Source organism: Alligator sinensis, unplaced genomic scaffold (genome assembly GCF_000455745.1).
Source record: "Alligator sinensis unplaced genomic scaffold, ASM45574v1 scaffold1081_1, whole genome shotgun sequence".
Classification (NCBI taxonomy): domain Eukaryota; kingdom Metazoa; phylum Chordata; order Crocodylia; family Alligatoridae; genus Alligator; species Alligator sinensis.
Window position 1 is genome coordinate 269502 of NW_005842921.1, and position 15983 is coordinate 285484.

General features: G+C 43.5%; 1 protein-coding gene across 5 annotated transcripts in view; it reads right to left on the minus strand.

The window, feature by feature from the left end:
* TCF20 (transcription factor 20) overlaps window positions 1-9729 on the minus strand; it is a 209778-nt gene extending 200049 nt beyond the window's left edge. For 3 of the 5 annotated variants that reach the window (XM_025192417.1, XM_025192414.1, XM_025192416.1), the window contains exon 1: window positions 9549-9729. The gene's annotated coding sequence lies outside the window, so the exon portion shown is untranslated. Of the gene's footprint in view, window positions 1-2104; window positions 2170-9548 lie in introns of all 5 variants that reach the window. The other 2 variants (XM_025192415.1, XM_025192413.1) reach the window with 1 other exon arrangement.
* Between the last annotated feature and the right edge of the window lie 6254 nt (window positions 9730-15983).

Genomic DNA, 15983 nt, shown 5'->3' on the forward strand with positions numbered 1-15983 from the left:
AATTAAAGCTCCTGAAGCATCATGTGTATCAGTGTCCCCATGGTGAAAAATGGCAGCGGGGACGCTCTAACTAAAGCTCATCAAACAAGCTTTAGTTAAAGCGCCCCCATCATTATTTTTCAGCGTCAGGACACTGATACATGTGATGCTGGAATAATGGTAATTGCCACGCTCTAGCAGACTCAACTGAGTCTGCTCCAATGCACTGTAATTACAGCACATCAGAGCAGCCTCGCTGCATGTGTATAGGCACCTAAAGAGGCAGGAGTTAAAACTTTCTATATTCCACTCTTTGCTTAGCCTTCCTATACACGTATACACATTCCCAGAAACACCTTTTCTGTTAATATAGTCTTGGGCAAAGAAGGAAACAAAAAATGGGTACATGGTTTCTGTCAGTCTGCCACAGAGTAAAATCCTTCAGTGAGATCTAACACAGACTGATCATGACCCCCAACAATCAGCATTCCTGTAGGTTGCCCCACAAGCCTCCATTACAGCTTGACCTTCCCTAACATCTCCTGGCACCTAACAATTATCCAGGCAGCCAACTTCCCCAGGACAATCACTGCTTGTGTTTCAAAGACAAGGGTAACATATCTATGCAGTGTGGAACTGCAGTGTCAGGGTTATCTCACCAGACAGATACAGAAATGCCTTCTTCCTCATCATGAACTATTATCATGAACATTATTATGCTGCCTTTGCTGTTTATCCCAGGTCTCGAGAACAATTTTGTCCCGCCAGTCTGTGGTGTTAATTTGGACCTAAAAGCACCACATCACCTGATGTTTGTCATCTGCAAACATAGTGCACAGCTATCTCCCAAGGCACTGGGGGTGTATGACTTGCGTCTTGAACTCTTTGAACCACTTGGCAACATACTTGCTTCACAATTGCCTTTGAAAAACTATGGAAGAAATTTTACTGAACAAAGCAATAGCCGAGCTTCTGCCATGGCCTCCACTTTAAGGAAAGGAGTAGAAAATGATGGTTGTCCCAGGTAGCATGAGATACACCCTGAGGAATTACAGGAGATTGACTCCTTTCTTCCATAATTCCACTGCGCTGAAAGGACCTTTAAAAATGTTTTAAAAACTACTGTTTCAGGTAAGGGAGAGGTACCCAGGGGCAGCACAGAACAGCAGACCTATCAATGGTGGGAAGAACACATCAACCTATAACCCCACCTGCACTGTGTCCATACTAGCCACCATGGATTCCAACACCTGTGCTCTCACAATGGTCCACTCACCAATAGTTCAGATTTCTAGTCCAGGGGTAGGCAACCTATGGCCCATAGGCCGGATGTGGTCCGCAGACACGGCTACAGGCACTCTCCCTTTGCTGCCATGTGGGCAGGGGGCAGCAGCAGCCAGGTCCTAGTATCTGCCTCTGACCCAGGGTGGATCATTCCAGCCCATAGCTGGAAAAGGTTGCCTACCTCTGTTCCAGTCCAAAGAGACCTTTGTTCTCAAAAAAGGACCTACAGGAAAACACCAAAAGCTGAGGCATTTCTCCCCCAGCTCAACAATAATTAACTACAGCAGCAGAACTTAGGTTGTGCTAGCATACAACCTTGAGGAGTCTCATGAATTAACTGGGTCTACCCAGAACAAAGAGTGTTGTTTAATATCATCTTAGTTCACAAGGCCGCACTCTTCATTTCCTAGTGAAGAGCAAATAAAAGGTCTATTTTAAAAGGAAATCTGTACTTAATTTTAATCAGTTCTGCCAAGTTTGCAGTTAGAAATGTTTGCCACCAAAAATAAAACACAAAGTAAGCATGCCTATTGTTAAGCTCTATATTACTCCTGGCATTTCTGAAGCTGGTGCTGGAGGCAGCCATGTTGCTAAAAAGTGACAGTAGCAGAAGCAGTCCCTTGAAAGATGAACAAGAATACAAATTAGCCATACCTTCTGACCCAGGAATTAATAATGATCATGGCTCTTCTTTAACCTTTTTGAGCTACCCTGAAAGCAGTGTCATGTGACACCACTTTTCAACAAGATGGTTGCCTGCAGCACTGAGCTCAGAAATGCCCTTTTAGTTACAAATTTGAAAATACATTTCAGCATACTGAAGGTGATAAACATTTCTTACCATATGAACTTTCTACGTGACAGGCTGAGCAAAAGAAGGTAGCTCTCTTCATGGAGAAAAATATTCTGTTTGGAAAAACAAAATATGAAATCAATGCTTCATTTTCGGTATTTCCTTCTTTATCTTTCGGTATTGCCTTCCTCTTTCCCACTGAAGGCAATTTACAGATAATGAATTTATCCTCACAGATGTCCTGTGGGTACTTTCCCTATTTTATAGGGGAGGATACTGTCTGTACAGAAATTAAGTCAGATGTCACTAACCTGAATTCCTAACTCCAGGTGGAAGCAAGCAACAAGAGCAGATGAACTCTTACAGAGCAAAAATCACAGATGTACACTAATACGGCTAGTAATAAAGAAGGAGGGATGTTACCATTTAAGCATGAAATTCTTAAATGTATCCCTTCAAATGTAATAATCTCCTGAAAAAAAAACTAAAAATGGGACTATGGGGTTTCATGATTCTCTCTCAATCATCTTCCATGTCAAATTTGCTCAGTTTTCCAGTAAAATGGTATTTATTCAACTGCTTGCCTTGCAAATTCATCTGGGGTCTCTCTGGTTCAAGCCCCACCCCCAAGAATAAAGATTCTGCAACTGGGAACTTTTTTCATAATTCTCTCACAATGAGGATGAGCAAGGCAGAGGGGAATCCAATTCTATCCCTCACCACTACATTGGCTCTGCGGGGCTAGCAGGACAAAAAACCTATTTTTTACATGAAAGTCAGCACCTCCGACTCTGAACATGGAAAGTGAGCACCACCGTTGAGGAAAATGGTGCAGTTTTTACACAATCATGTTTCTGGCTGTAACTTCTCTCTGAACTTTAACAAAATTTAAGGGCCAACTTCTCTTACTTCACACCGTGCAAGTCGGAAAACTGATTACCTCAGGCATTTCCAAAGTTTTGCCCCAAAGGGCTATTTCAAAGGGGCACTGGCCACATTTGGCCTGCAGGCTACATTTTGGGACCCTCTGAATTACATGGTTTAGAAAGGCAAGTGAAATAAGGGCCCACTTCTATGACACACAAAGAAAGAGCAACACTCACTTAGTCTAGACAGGGCCAGACACAGGCGTGGGTGAACCAGGCAGACTACTAGGGCCCAGACAGAAAGGGGGCCTGAAAATGATACTTTTTTATTATTATCATCATTATTTCTGGCCAAGGAGGGGTCCAATACTAAAAGTTCACACAGGGCTGCCAGGAGTCTAGGTACGGTGCTGAGCCTAGGACAATGGTTCTCAACCTTTTTCATGTGCAGACCCCTTTTAATTGTAAGCGTGGGTATTCATGTACTTCTGATTGATTATGGTCATCTTTTGCAGACCCCCTAGACATAGTCTATAGACCCCCAGAGGTCCACAGACCACAGGTTGAGAACCACTGGCCTAGGAGTTAAGCTCTGTAAGTTGTCCACAGAAAAGAATGGGAGGGTTGTTCTTGGCTTAGCTACTATACCATCCTCTCCAGTTGTACCTTTTCTGCTAGGTCAGTACCAGTTTCTGAAGCCTGGTAGTGTATTAGCAAATTCACCATCCCCCAGTTTCTTCTGCTTAACCCTTCTGGTTCTCCTTCCTGAGGTCCCCTAACTTTCTACATCCCTTCTTCAGCAAAGCCTGCCTGCTATTCCTTTTATGTTTCCATGGCCCCCACTACCACAAAAGCATTATTTTTTCTACCACAGAGGGCCCAGAGGACCCATTCAGGATTAGGACCCTGTTGTGCTAGGTCAGTGACTCTCAATCAGGGCGCCACAGCACCTTGGGGTGCTGCCAGATCCTTTGAGGTGTGCCACAAGGTGTAAGGACATAAGTGAGGCATAAGAAGATAAGCACAGGTTCAGACTTGTCCCTGCCTGGCTGATCCCCTAACCCCAATACCCAGCCCCTCTACAAGAGGGTACACACTAATACTGTACATATGATACCTTTTTAAATTGGGTGTCACTCAATTTACAAAAATTATGGGGGGGGGGCCTCAAGTCCAATGAGGGGTGCTCAAGTCTAAAAAGCTTGAAAGCCACTGTGCTAGGTTTAGCACTCAAATGCGCAAGGGACCCTAACCCAGCATTGGGTGGCTTATTTAAATGTGAGCGTACCAATTCCATTCAGATATGATATCACTCCAAGACAAACTGTAAGAATCATGAACTCAAACTTGCATAACCTCAAAGACAGGCACTCAGGAGAAGATGCACGTGAGAATGCTTGCAGCTAACTGCCTGAGCTCGTCTGGCCATTTTCTGCATTTCCACTGCAGCAAACTGCAGATGTTTTTTTCCCTACATGAGAGCCCTCTCTTGCTGCCCAGTTCTGCAGCAGTGTCATAATCCAGCACTATACCTTAAAGGCTGCTCAGAAGCTGCAACTGATACAGAAGGCAACTGCCTTAACAAGGAAGACTTCCTGCAGAGAGCACATGACCCCCATGTTCCATGATCTGCACTGCCTTTCCCAGGTGAAGTGTAAGGTGTTCACACTGACCTACAAAGCCCCTAATGGCTTGCATCCTAGCTATCTAAGAAGCCACCTCAAAGGCTGCAGAAGAAGAAAGATGAGCTGAAGTGCTTCACCTAACAGCGTGCTGGTTTAAACAGGCAGTCTGTCATTTCTGGCAAAGCTCTAACATTTCCCCAATCCAATACCACAGATTTGTTGAACTTCATGCCACAAGACACTCTTTTCCTAGGTTTTTTCTAGAGGGGATGGATTGAAAAAGGATACAAATGGCTGAGGAGACTTATTTGTGAGGTTGGAAGGTCTGTTGTGAAGACTGAGCCAATGATTTTTTTTAATATAAAGAACATATAAGATGCCTGGAATTTGATAGATGATTTTTAATTAAATTGAAATAAGTAAATCATTGCCTGTTTCCATGGAGAATGAATGTGATGTCATGCACTCAGCCTCCTAACTCAAGGGCAAGATCAAGCAGGAGAAGCAGATGAGACTGTGAAATTAAAAATACCTATTTTAAAGCAAATGGGCTTGATAATTAGTAAAAAAAAAAAAAAAAAAAGTGGCATAGGAAAATGATTTAGCCATATGGCAGAAACAGTTTTAAAGGTGAACTGTAAAGCTGTTTTACATAAATGAATAAATTGCTTAAGATCACAGATCACTAACAGACTAATACATGCAGAATTAAATATTTTGTTTAAAAAATGTGGCAAAAAATAATTAGTTTTCCTTCCACTTAACTATCAAGACTCTGCTTTGTTTAAGTAGCTATGTCTGATGTTTAGAGATGGCAGGTATCTGCATTTACTGAAGAAGAGTCAAACTTCCCACACGTTTCCAAAAGCTTTGCAGTTCTGAAGTAAAATCTATTTGTAGGATACATAACCTTTCACCTCTAGATCACCAGTGTCCTGCAATCCTCTCCAGGGCAGCAGTGACTGACAGTCATCAGCAAATGTGGATGTTTGTCAGTACTGTCACTTGCATGGCAAACTGACTTTTACAGGTTTTTCCACAGACAGTCAGTAGGCCAGATACAGTAGACACAGTATCCTTTGGAGTGACCCCACAAGTGTGGGACAACCAGGAATTTAAATGGGCCCCAGACTGGCCAATTTTTACATGGCTTTTACATAAAACTTAGAATTTTTTCTCTTTACATTCAAGCCAGTATAGGGCCACGTTACTCTTACTTAAAATACAGAAACAGAATGAAAATGGCAACAATCCTAAATCCTGTAGCTGCAAAGAGGTATGTAGGTGACAGGCAGGGAGGGGGCTCAACTTACAAACTTGTGCTGGGCCCAACAATTTTCTATGGGTAGCACTGGGTAGCTCCATCCAGGACCAGCACACCTAAACACCAACGCATGCACAGAAAAATGGCAGAAAGTGGCCATATCAACCCAAAGCTACCTCTGCACTGGGGGAATCCTTGAGGATGGTGCCTCCATGTTTAGGTCGCCAGAGCTGCATAAAAGGACTGCAGCCAACCAAGAGAATTCTCTATAATCTCTTTTAGCCAAGCCAACCCATTTGACTGCAACTCCGCTATGATTTGTTTGAATGTATGGCAAGAGATCTGTCATAGAATTTACAATAAAAATTATATCTGACATCTCAGTATCCCATGACATAATATTAACCCAGCGGCAGGCAATTATTTTGGGCAGAGGGCCGCTTACTGAGTTTCGACGAGCCATCAAGGGCTGCACGACAGGCAGCCCAGGGCAGATAAATGTTAATTTTCTAAATTTTTTAGGGGCCCTGTGGGCCGGATAGAATGGCCTGGCAAGCCGCATCCAGGCCCGGGGCCGCATTTTGCCCACCCCTGTATTAACCAGTGTGTGCCGTGACCTTTATTTATTTTTCAAATAAAAAAGGAAATACTAAAATTGTATTTTTTGTTTTCGCTTTTCCCCCCACCTTTTATGCAGAGTAAATAAATAACTATCCTCATTAGCCTCTCATGGTTGTTCACTGACTTGCATGAAGGGAATTAAGAGAGTCTCAGTCCAGCCGCTAGTGACACAGCTGCTCACATCAAAAAGCCAGAGTCACAGTTGGTACTAATCAACAGAGACTGAATTGGCCACAGAGTGAATTCGCCTCTCTCCCTTCCCCTCCCCCTCCAAACCTGATTTCAGATGGCTGAAAGTGCAAGAAGTTTAGAGAATGGAAGTGAAAATACAAGCCAAATTTTCAAATCATTATTGCCAACACCTAGAATTTTATCTTGCATTTTGCCACATTTGATCTTTTACCAGGAGTCATACTGCATGAGCATATCAGTTTTAATTTGTTTAAAAACTGAATACAGTCCTAGCTGCGTAGATAAACTGGAAAAACATGAACACTAAAACTTTGTCCAGGAGATCAATAAAAAGAATCTCAGTTTCACTCTTCTAAAAGTTCATGGTTTTTTAAGCTACACATGCTTCTGGGAAGGAGGCTGACTCAGGGAAGGCTAGAAAACTGAGCAATCTCTGAACCTGCTGTGAAAAGAGATGCAGGCCATCCAGGGAGGTGCTATTCACTCTTGGTTTCCCCTCTTCCCACTGCTTTCCCCTTGTGTGCAAGCAATTTCCTGTTGCTTGAACCACAGCCTACCCCCATCACCAGAGCAAAAATGGCTACACCCCTGAGGCTGTTTCCTGCACTCAGAGGGTGATGGGAGCCCAAAGAAGCAGGGAGGGGGAGCTTGCTCCTTCCTATCTCCTAATGCTATTTTGGTTTTAAAAAGCAAGATTAAGCCTTACCCAAATCAGCCCAACATCTTCCTGTGGAAGGGAAACAAGGCTTCCTTTTTCTCTCCTGCTTCCTATATTCCATGAGCCAAAGTAACCGCCCAAGAAAGGCTCCTTCCTAGGGACACTCCCAGCTGGACAGACTGGGGTAATATGGCCAATTGATCAAGGCTCAGGAAGGTGACTGCTTGGTGTGTCAAGAACAATATTAGCAGCAGAGCTGGTTATTTTCATACCACAGCAGTGTGGCTTGCAAGCCGCAGTTACCACAAAGCCAGCCTGGGTCTATGGTGTGCTGCAAAGCGTAGGCTGAGAGCTGAAATGGAGCAGTTGGGATTTTTATGGGAACCTAACCCCCAGCCCCCTCTTATACTGTCTCCAAAACCTCTCCCATGAGGCTGTGACCATTCTCCACTGGCCTTCACCCTACCCCAAACTACACCCTTTTCTTCACCAGCACTCACAACTTGCCCACAAGCCCATCCTCACCACCAGCCAGCCTCTGTGACCCCTGAGGGATCCCTTCTCTCACCCACAAACTCTGCATGACCTCTCTTTGCCCTGCTCCCCACCACAAGCTCCCAGCACTGCTCTCACTGCTGAGAGGGGAAAAGAAAAAAAATTTTTTTTTTTAAGGGTTTCTGTTGGTTTATTTTTACATCACAATGGATCACACCGCACTGCTGTCTGCATTCCCAAAGGAAGTCCAGTCATGAGCCTTCGACATGCTGTTAGGCTGCACTCAGGGAACTTGTCACACACACCAATCTTGTCAACAACTTGGAAACACTGTAGGCGAGGGGTGGGCATCCTATGGCCAGAAGTGATGAGACCCGGTTTTAATCCAGGCAGTGCTTTAAAATGATAAAGGTGTTGCCGGACGGCACTTCCCAAAATTCAGAGCAGCGTTTAGTTTTGGTTCATTAAAGCAAAAAAGGGGAAGAGAACAAAACAACAACAGCAAAGTGCAACGCCACTATAAAGCTTTAGCCATTTGCTGATCATAACAAAATTTTAAGCGGCAAATGGAGGTTAAAGGCAGCTGAACAGAGACACTCAGTAGCCATATGACTGACAGGAATCCATGCAAGAGAAGGAGTGAAACATATGGAAAATATCAAGGGAAGGAAAAGATTTCATCCAGGGCTTTCAGCAGGCAGTTTTCCCCTTTTGCTAAATAGGAATTGCCCAAGTGTAACTTCCCCTCCCTATTAAACAGATCAACAGTACCTCCCCCACATCTCCTCCATTTCCCTCCCCCAACTTTGTAATTTATTTGGGGGGGGGACAAGTGCTGAAAAATCTTTGGACCCAAAAGAAGAGGGAAGAAAGATTAATTCCCAAGGGCCAACTGCACTGGGGCCTGGATTGTTGAAAACGCGCGCGTGTGTGTGTGTGTGTGTGTGTGTGTGTGTGTCCTTCACACTTAAGAGAAGGCTGCTAAAGAATGTGAAATGTGAGAGCTACAGATTCCCTCACCGCCACCTCCCTCCTCCTGCCTTCAATAATACATTTCAACAAACAGTCATTCTTCAAACCCTTTTCTCTGGGGTGGGAAGCCGGGGAAGAGCTCAGGTTACATTTGGGATTTTTTTTTAAACTGCAATAAACACCACACACCAAACATCCAAAGCCAAAAAAAAAGACAGAAAAAGAAAAAGAAAGCCAGCCAGACCTGCTGATTCTTTTATAAGCCATTTATTTCCAACAAATACACACGCATCAATGCAGCTTCCCCTTCGTGAGATGCTAAAATAAGACCTGATTTTTTTTTAATCTTTTTTTTTCTGATCTGAAGTGCTTGAGTTACTTTAATTATTTATAGCCTCACCTGCCAGCCACCCCCGCCCCCTCAATCGATCTTGTTTGCTCCTACAACTACTCGGTTTCAATAGCTCCCAGCCCAGCGCACCCCATTTCCTCCAGTACAACATCAAGGCCAAGCTGGTTGTGGGGAGGGTTGTAGTTACTTATATTTTCAAGGAAATGAGCTTGCACACCTCTCTTCCCTCTCTCTCCAAACGCAAAGGGTTGGCAACACACACACACACATGCCTTCTATATGCTACTGAGGGAGGGGGGAGTCAAACATAGCAAATAAAGAAGTAGGGAAGGGGCACACCAGGGACTTTTCCTACCCTGGGCAAGCAAGCCCCTTTCCTCCCCCTCCCTCTCCCGCGCACAGTGGTGTAGTCTGAGCTCAGCACACCTCCCCCTGAAAGGCTCTTACCTTGCAAGGTTTCCTTATTGTCCCATCTTAGCTCCTTTCCTTGTGTGTTGGGGGAAAGGGGGGGGGCTTGGGATATGTATTGAAAACTCTTTGTTGCAACAGAAAGGAATGGTCACAAATCCTGTCAAGTCATGTGACTGATTGAGTGATTTCTTTCTTTCTCTCTCCTCTTTTTTTCTCTTTCTGCTTTTAGGACAATACTCAGTAGCCTGGGCTCAATGTGTCAGGCCAGGCTGGCTGATGACAGAGAGAAGCTGCTGGCAGGGCTGGGCTCTCACTGCAGCTGGGACTGGGAGGATGGAGCCTGGTGTTGATTAGGGTTCTGGCATCTTGTAGTGATGCCTTGAGGAGGAGTGTATTTTGTCTGATTTTTTTTTTCTTTGCATCCTCCCTTTTCCTTTCCTCCCCCTCCCCCTTCCTGGGAGGAGGATGTTGTGCGCTTGCAGAGGGGACCCTGCCTGACTCCTCGCTGGTAGCTGAAAGCTGGTTTTCCTCTACAGAGCTGAAATGTGTACGAACACTGCAGGCTGGATCATGCTTTCCCCAGCTCTGAGGCCCCTTCCCTCAATTCTGCAGTCTGCTGCAGGCTCCTGCTTTCTCCAGCCCAAGGGAAAAGGGACAAGTTTTTAAGGGGTGCTTGGCATCTGGGCGAATATAAGCACCTTCCTGGTTCAGCCCAAGGGCACCAGTGTTCAGTCCTCCTCTGCAAAAGTGCCCAGGTTTTAAAAGTCCTTTCAGTGTACTGTTAGACTGGGAAGTGATTATCAGGATTGTGGAAGGTTTTGTTTTTGGGGGGGGCGGGGAGGACAGAAAGGGGTGTATCAGTGTCTCCTAAGCCTCCTTACAGACACAATGGGGCCTGTACCCCAAAGGCAATACATGACTAAGCCAAGCCATATCCTGTTTTTGGGGGTGAGTTAAAGTTAAATCCAGCAAGCTCCATGCACTACCTTTGCTAGAGTTCCTTCTGGGGGCACCTCCCTGAGCTGACTGTAACCCAAGACGACTCAAGGGTACATACCTGCACCTAAGACAAGCTGAAACTAGAGTCCCAGAAAAAAAGTTAAGCTTCTTTCAGGAGGAAATTGATTGAGCCTACTGGTCTGGAAAAGAAATGCTGGATTTTCTAGACACAGCTCAGCCGTTTTTATATTTTTGTGGCATTTAACAAACATTCAACTGCAGGAAGGGAATGTGGGCAGAGATTTTGCTAGTCTGCTTGTATTCTGGTTGCAGCAAGAAATCAATAAATAAACCTGAAGTCCTTGGGGAAGGTCTCTCTGCTGCTGTTTCAGCCCTGCTGGGGGGTTGGGGGAACCAGTTCTGCCATAGAGACTGTAAAATCAAACACCTCTGGAATGTACGTACAACACAGTAACAGGGATTCCATTTGGGACTGGTAGCAAACCAACATTAACAGCCTCCTTTTTTCTTTATCAAACAACATCACAGATGAGCATGGTGAAACCTAGATGGGAGAAAGAAAAACATTTTCCTCTATCTTTTAAAGACTTAGCCATTTTACCCTAGTTGGCCAGATTCTCTCATTTACAGAACCCTATTGAATACTGTTCTGTTCAGTATAGATTTTGATACTGACCATTGCAACATGTACCTTCCAGGAGTATGTTAAGTAATATGACTAACAGCTACCACGTGTGCTACGCTTTCTCTCTCATTCTCTCACCAAAGGTTTATGACAAAAGAGACCAGACCATTTTGCAGTCTTGGGCAGTCCCACAGAAAGCTCTGACTCCTGCACAAAGGGACATTTTGATGTGGCTTCCTGTCAGTCAGTCATTCTCAACCGAGAGGAACTTATCTGCATTCCTGACAGCTGTGATACAAACTTCATGGGAAAAAAATCTGCATTTGCTTCAACCCCTTACCCGTGCTATATGAGGCTCAAATACCCTGTTACAGATTACAGCGGTGTAGGTTGTAGCCATGTTGGTCTAAGGGCATAGGCAGACAAGGTTCTTTGGGTGAATCTGATATCTTTTATTAGACCAACTTAAATAGTTGGAAAAAAATTTTTTTGCAAGCTTTCGGGTCTAAAAACCCTTCATCAGGCTGAGGAAGTCTCTGCAGCTGGTGTGTGCTCTTCAGCCTGACAAAGGGTTTTTAAACCCGAAAGCTTGCAAAAATGTTTTTTCCAACTATTTAAGTCGGTCTAATAAAAGATATCAGATTCACCCAAAGAATCTTGTCTGCCTGTTACAGATTAAGAACACACAAGACAAAGTTTCAAAGTTATAAACAGGAATATTTGGGCATAAAAAAATAGTCATATGTCTTTTAATTGAATTGAAATAAGGCAGCTTGGAGAGGAAAATAAGAAAATATTTTGCTAAAAAATAGAGTCTGCTCATATGTCAGTAGTGATACTGATGGACCCCAAAGGGGAGTCCTATCCACTCCTATTTGTCTGAAAGGATGGTAGGTACAACATATGAGCCACTGAAAGATGAGGCAGGCAATGGAGAAGAATCATGTGGGCTCCAGTATTGAAAACAGGAATCCCAAAAACCCCAGGGAAAAAGTAGACAGCAGATTTAATAAGTTTTTGCAATATTATATGGCAGCAAAATCTAGCTAATTTAATTGTGGGCTGTAAATGCAGAAGCCGCTTTGCAGAGATAGGCAATTGTCCTGTTTTTTACAACGCTGGCGAGACCATAGTTTGAGGACATGTTTAGTTCTGGACAACTTAGTACCAGCAAGACATTGACAATGCAAAGGGGAATTAAAAAGAACAATGACATCAAACAATAAAAGGGCTAGCAGTGATTATGTTACACAGGAAGCCTCAATGTGTAGTTTGTGCAAACAACAACAAAGAGGAGCATCATGGGAGCTGAGTATAAACACTTCCAGGGTGCGAAGACACCAGGGAGAGAAAAAATAGGTTTTGAGTTGTCTGAGGGAGTATAATTAAGAGTTATAGGATGAAATTAAGCAAAGGAAATATTATTAGGTTGCAAAATAATATCCCTGGGGATGCCCCATCACTTGAGTCATTTAAAACTGGATTGAGCAAATCACTGGAGAAAACTTTTAAGAAAAATCCTACATTGACCAGAGGGAGGGGTTTGGGCTGTAGGTTTTCCCCTGTCTGTGACTGAAGGACCAGTCTTTCTCTTCCTTCTGTCTAAAGGAACCATATGATTCCAGTCCTGTGCAAGCTGGACTCGGCCTTCATCTTCCTGTCATTGCTATGGCGCTGGCCAGGATGAGTATCCCATGTAACCATGCAGAGCACACATAATGTGCGCACAGAGTACAAGGTCATCAGTTTACACACCATGCTTATTTCAAAGTGTATGACATAGATAAGGCAAAGTACCCCAGGACTAGGAGGAAGGAGGCTGTCCCCACAAAGTATCCCAGAATGCTTTTACCATTTAAATTCCCCAGAAAAGTCACATCAGATAATAGGAATAGCAAAGATGGAGTGGGCACCCCTTCCTCAACCTTTTACTCTTGTTGCTGTGACGTCCACTTGGGATTCACAGCTTGTGCAATACAAATCCTTGCCTAGTATTTGAACCACACTTACCTCTTACAAAAAAAAAATTACTTCCAGAGACAGGAATTTGAAGCAAAATCTGAAGCTTTATTATTCTATATCTAATGGGAGATTATCAAAATAAATATTTTAAATATAAGTAATCAAGCTAATATGAGCTTATACTGATTATACATTTGTACCACATCACATCATGAAATAGTTCCACTTCTCTATAATACAGGAGAAATAATGCATCATGGTGTGGTTTCTTCATCCCAAACAAGTGATAAGATCATACCATATTGTTGTTTACTCTTTATACGACACATGTGTTATAGAAAAATAACCCATGCTACAAAAGTTCTGGAATAATTTTATATTTCTTGTTTTAACTGGGACTATTTTTGCACTTGCCAGAAGTATGTGGCTTACCTGAAGGTATAACTCTCCCTAAAACTAACTAAGGCTAACTAGCTTTTCTGTTCACAAAAATGTTAAGACTGAAACCTCAAACTTTTTCAGGGGTTATCTATTGACTCAGATTTATCTGACTCAGAGCTTCCACTACCTTCTGTATGTTACGTTACGTTATGAATTGAAGAACCATGTAGTAAATTACGTTCATCACATAGTCCTGTGATAAACTGCTGAGCCATCTCTGTTTCATATATTGGTGTGTATACCCACATTATGTTGTGTTTGTGTTATGTTAAAGTGTTGCAGGAACTAATGCTGCCACTTGAGATAGTGATATCTCCTTCCCAGGCAACAGGAGGCAGCATGATCCAACACTTACAGCAAAAGAAAGCAAACTAGGCAACCTGGCTTCTCTTCCCAAGGTCAGCTCAAACTCACTATGCAATGTTGGAAAATACTTTAAACCACCTTGTGTCCAAAGTTTCCCCATTTCTGAGACTGAAACAATAACACCTGACCTTGTAAAACTGTTCAAAATCCCTGGCTGAAAGCTGTTGTGGGCATGAGGTATTCTTCATCAAGGTTACTGAGTAATGGCCCCCACACTGTCAGAGAGCTTCTAGATGCCATCTTACATGGAAGCACTCGGATACCATTGTGCTGAGGTCATTATAAAATCCTAAACAGGAAGATCTTTCAAATGAGACATAAAACTGAGGCCCTGCCCCTTCTTGGTCATTAAAAGATGTAACTTTTAGCAAAAGTTAGAGGCTTTGTTGGCCATGTACCAATTTAGATAATTACATTCAAGCTCCCTAAAGATCCCCCTAGAATTCCAATTAGCTACAACACTCTTAGATTCATAGACATTAGTTAAATGGGACCATTATGGTCATCTAATCTGACCTCCGCATAACCAAGATTATATAATTTTACATCCTGCATCGTGCTCTGCCACTTGCATTTCTTCACTTCCTGTTGAAAATGGTTGTGTAGCAACTCCATGCATTGTTAAACAGCTATCACACTCCACCCCAGAGGTGGCAGCATTTCAGTAGCCTGTGATCTGAGTCCTGCAGATATACACTTAATAAAGTCTGCCATGCACTCTGGGATTATGGAAGGCACTGGGGAAAATATTACTTATTAATAATAATCTGCATTTCATTAGTGAAATACATAATAGTGAGCCATTCTCTAATAAATAGAGATATTGGCCCCAGTCCCAAGTTTGTTTTTATAACAGTGCCTTAGAAAGGCAAAATATTGCTCAGGGGACAATGAAAGTTCATATCTGTTTGGAGGTCAGTAGGGCAAAAGGGTACTCACTTGCCTCTTTCTGATCCCTTTCTTTTTCATTTAGCATATGCTGACTCAGTGCTATGCCCCCAAGAGAAGCAAGTCTTGGCTATCAAACAGCTACAAAGATCAAAGGGGGTAGTAACTTTATCTTCTGTCACTTTCTTGCTAGGCCCAAACAGAAGAACCACTCATACTGGAAAGTCTTCTTCCTGCAGACTTTATAACCAGCACATGGAAGAAGTTCTCTGTTCCTGTATCCGGCTCACACCAATGGCTCCAAATCTAAGCCAAGCCATCTCTCCTCCTTTCCAGCATGCCCCTGCAGGATTGTAAAACCAAAGGAGAGGGGACCTGGGTAGCAATTCTCACTGGCCTCTAATACCCTGCTTGTTTTGCACTTCAAACTCCAATCTACCTGAATGATACTTGGAAGAAAAAAAATCCCTCACCTTTCCTCAACCCTTATCATGGTTTGGATAATGCCATGTCAAAACAAGGTAACCGGTGGCTGGCAGGAACAATGTTGCCAATACTTCATATACCTGCAGTAAATGAACCTACCCTACATCCTTTCCCACTTGCAGCTTGTATACATGTGGCCTCTGGGAAACTGTACAGTGCCGTACACATATGGGAAGCGGGACTTCCTTCCTGGCTCTGTCAGGCAGCTGTTTTCTTGCAGGCCAAAACATGGGGTTTGGTTAGCTTTCTAATATTGTCCTCACTTTAATTGTTATTTACGGTAATAGTTACCAGCCACAAAAGTTGACTCAGTTTTCTGGTTATCCAACACAGTTTTGCTACTGTAGATAGTGAGGAGGGGCTGAGAGAGTCAGACACTCAGAGGGCACTGAGAGGACACTCAAAGAGAACCAAGGGCACCATCTGCTGGCTTGAGCTGCCTCCTTCCCTAAATCCCTTTCTCTGAGGGTCCGGTCACTGGGCAGTGAAGAGCTGGATAAACAAACTGGCCTTGTGAAAACACAAGGCACAAGGGAATGAGTGAGTCTTGAGCCTGGCACAGGAAGGTGGCATGGATGCACTCTGGTGAATACTGATGGCAAAAGCCCGCAGGGCTCCCAACTCAGCCGTTGCTCTCTTCAAATGAAAGGCAGCAGTGGTCATATGTCCCATTCAGTCCAAGCTAAAAGAAAAGCAGAGTAACGGAAGCTCTCAAACGCAGGCAATTCCCATTATATTTAAGG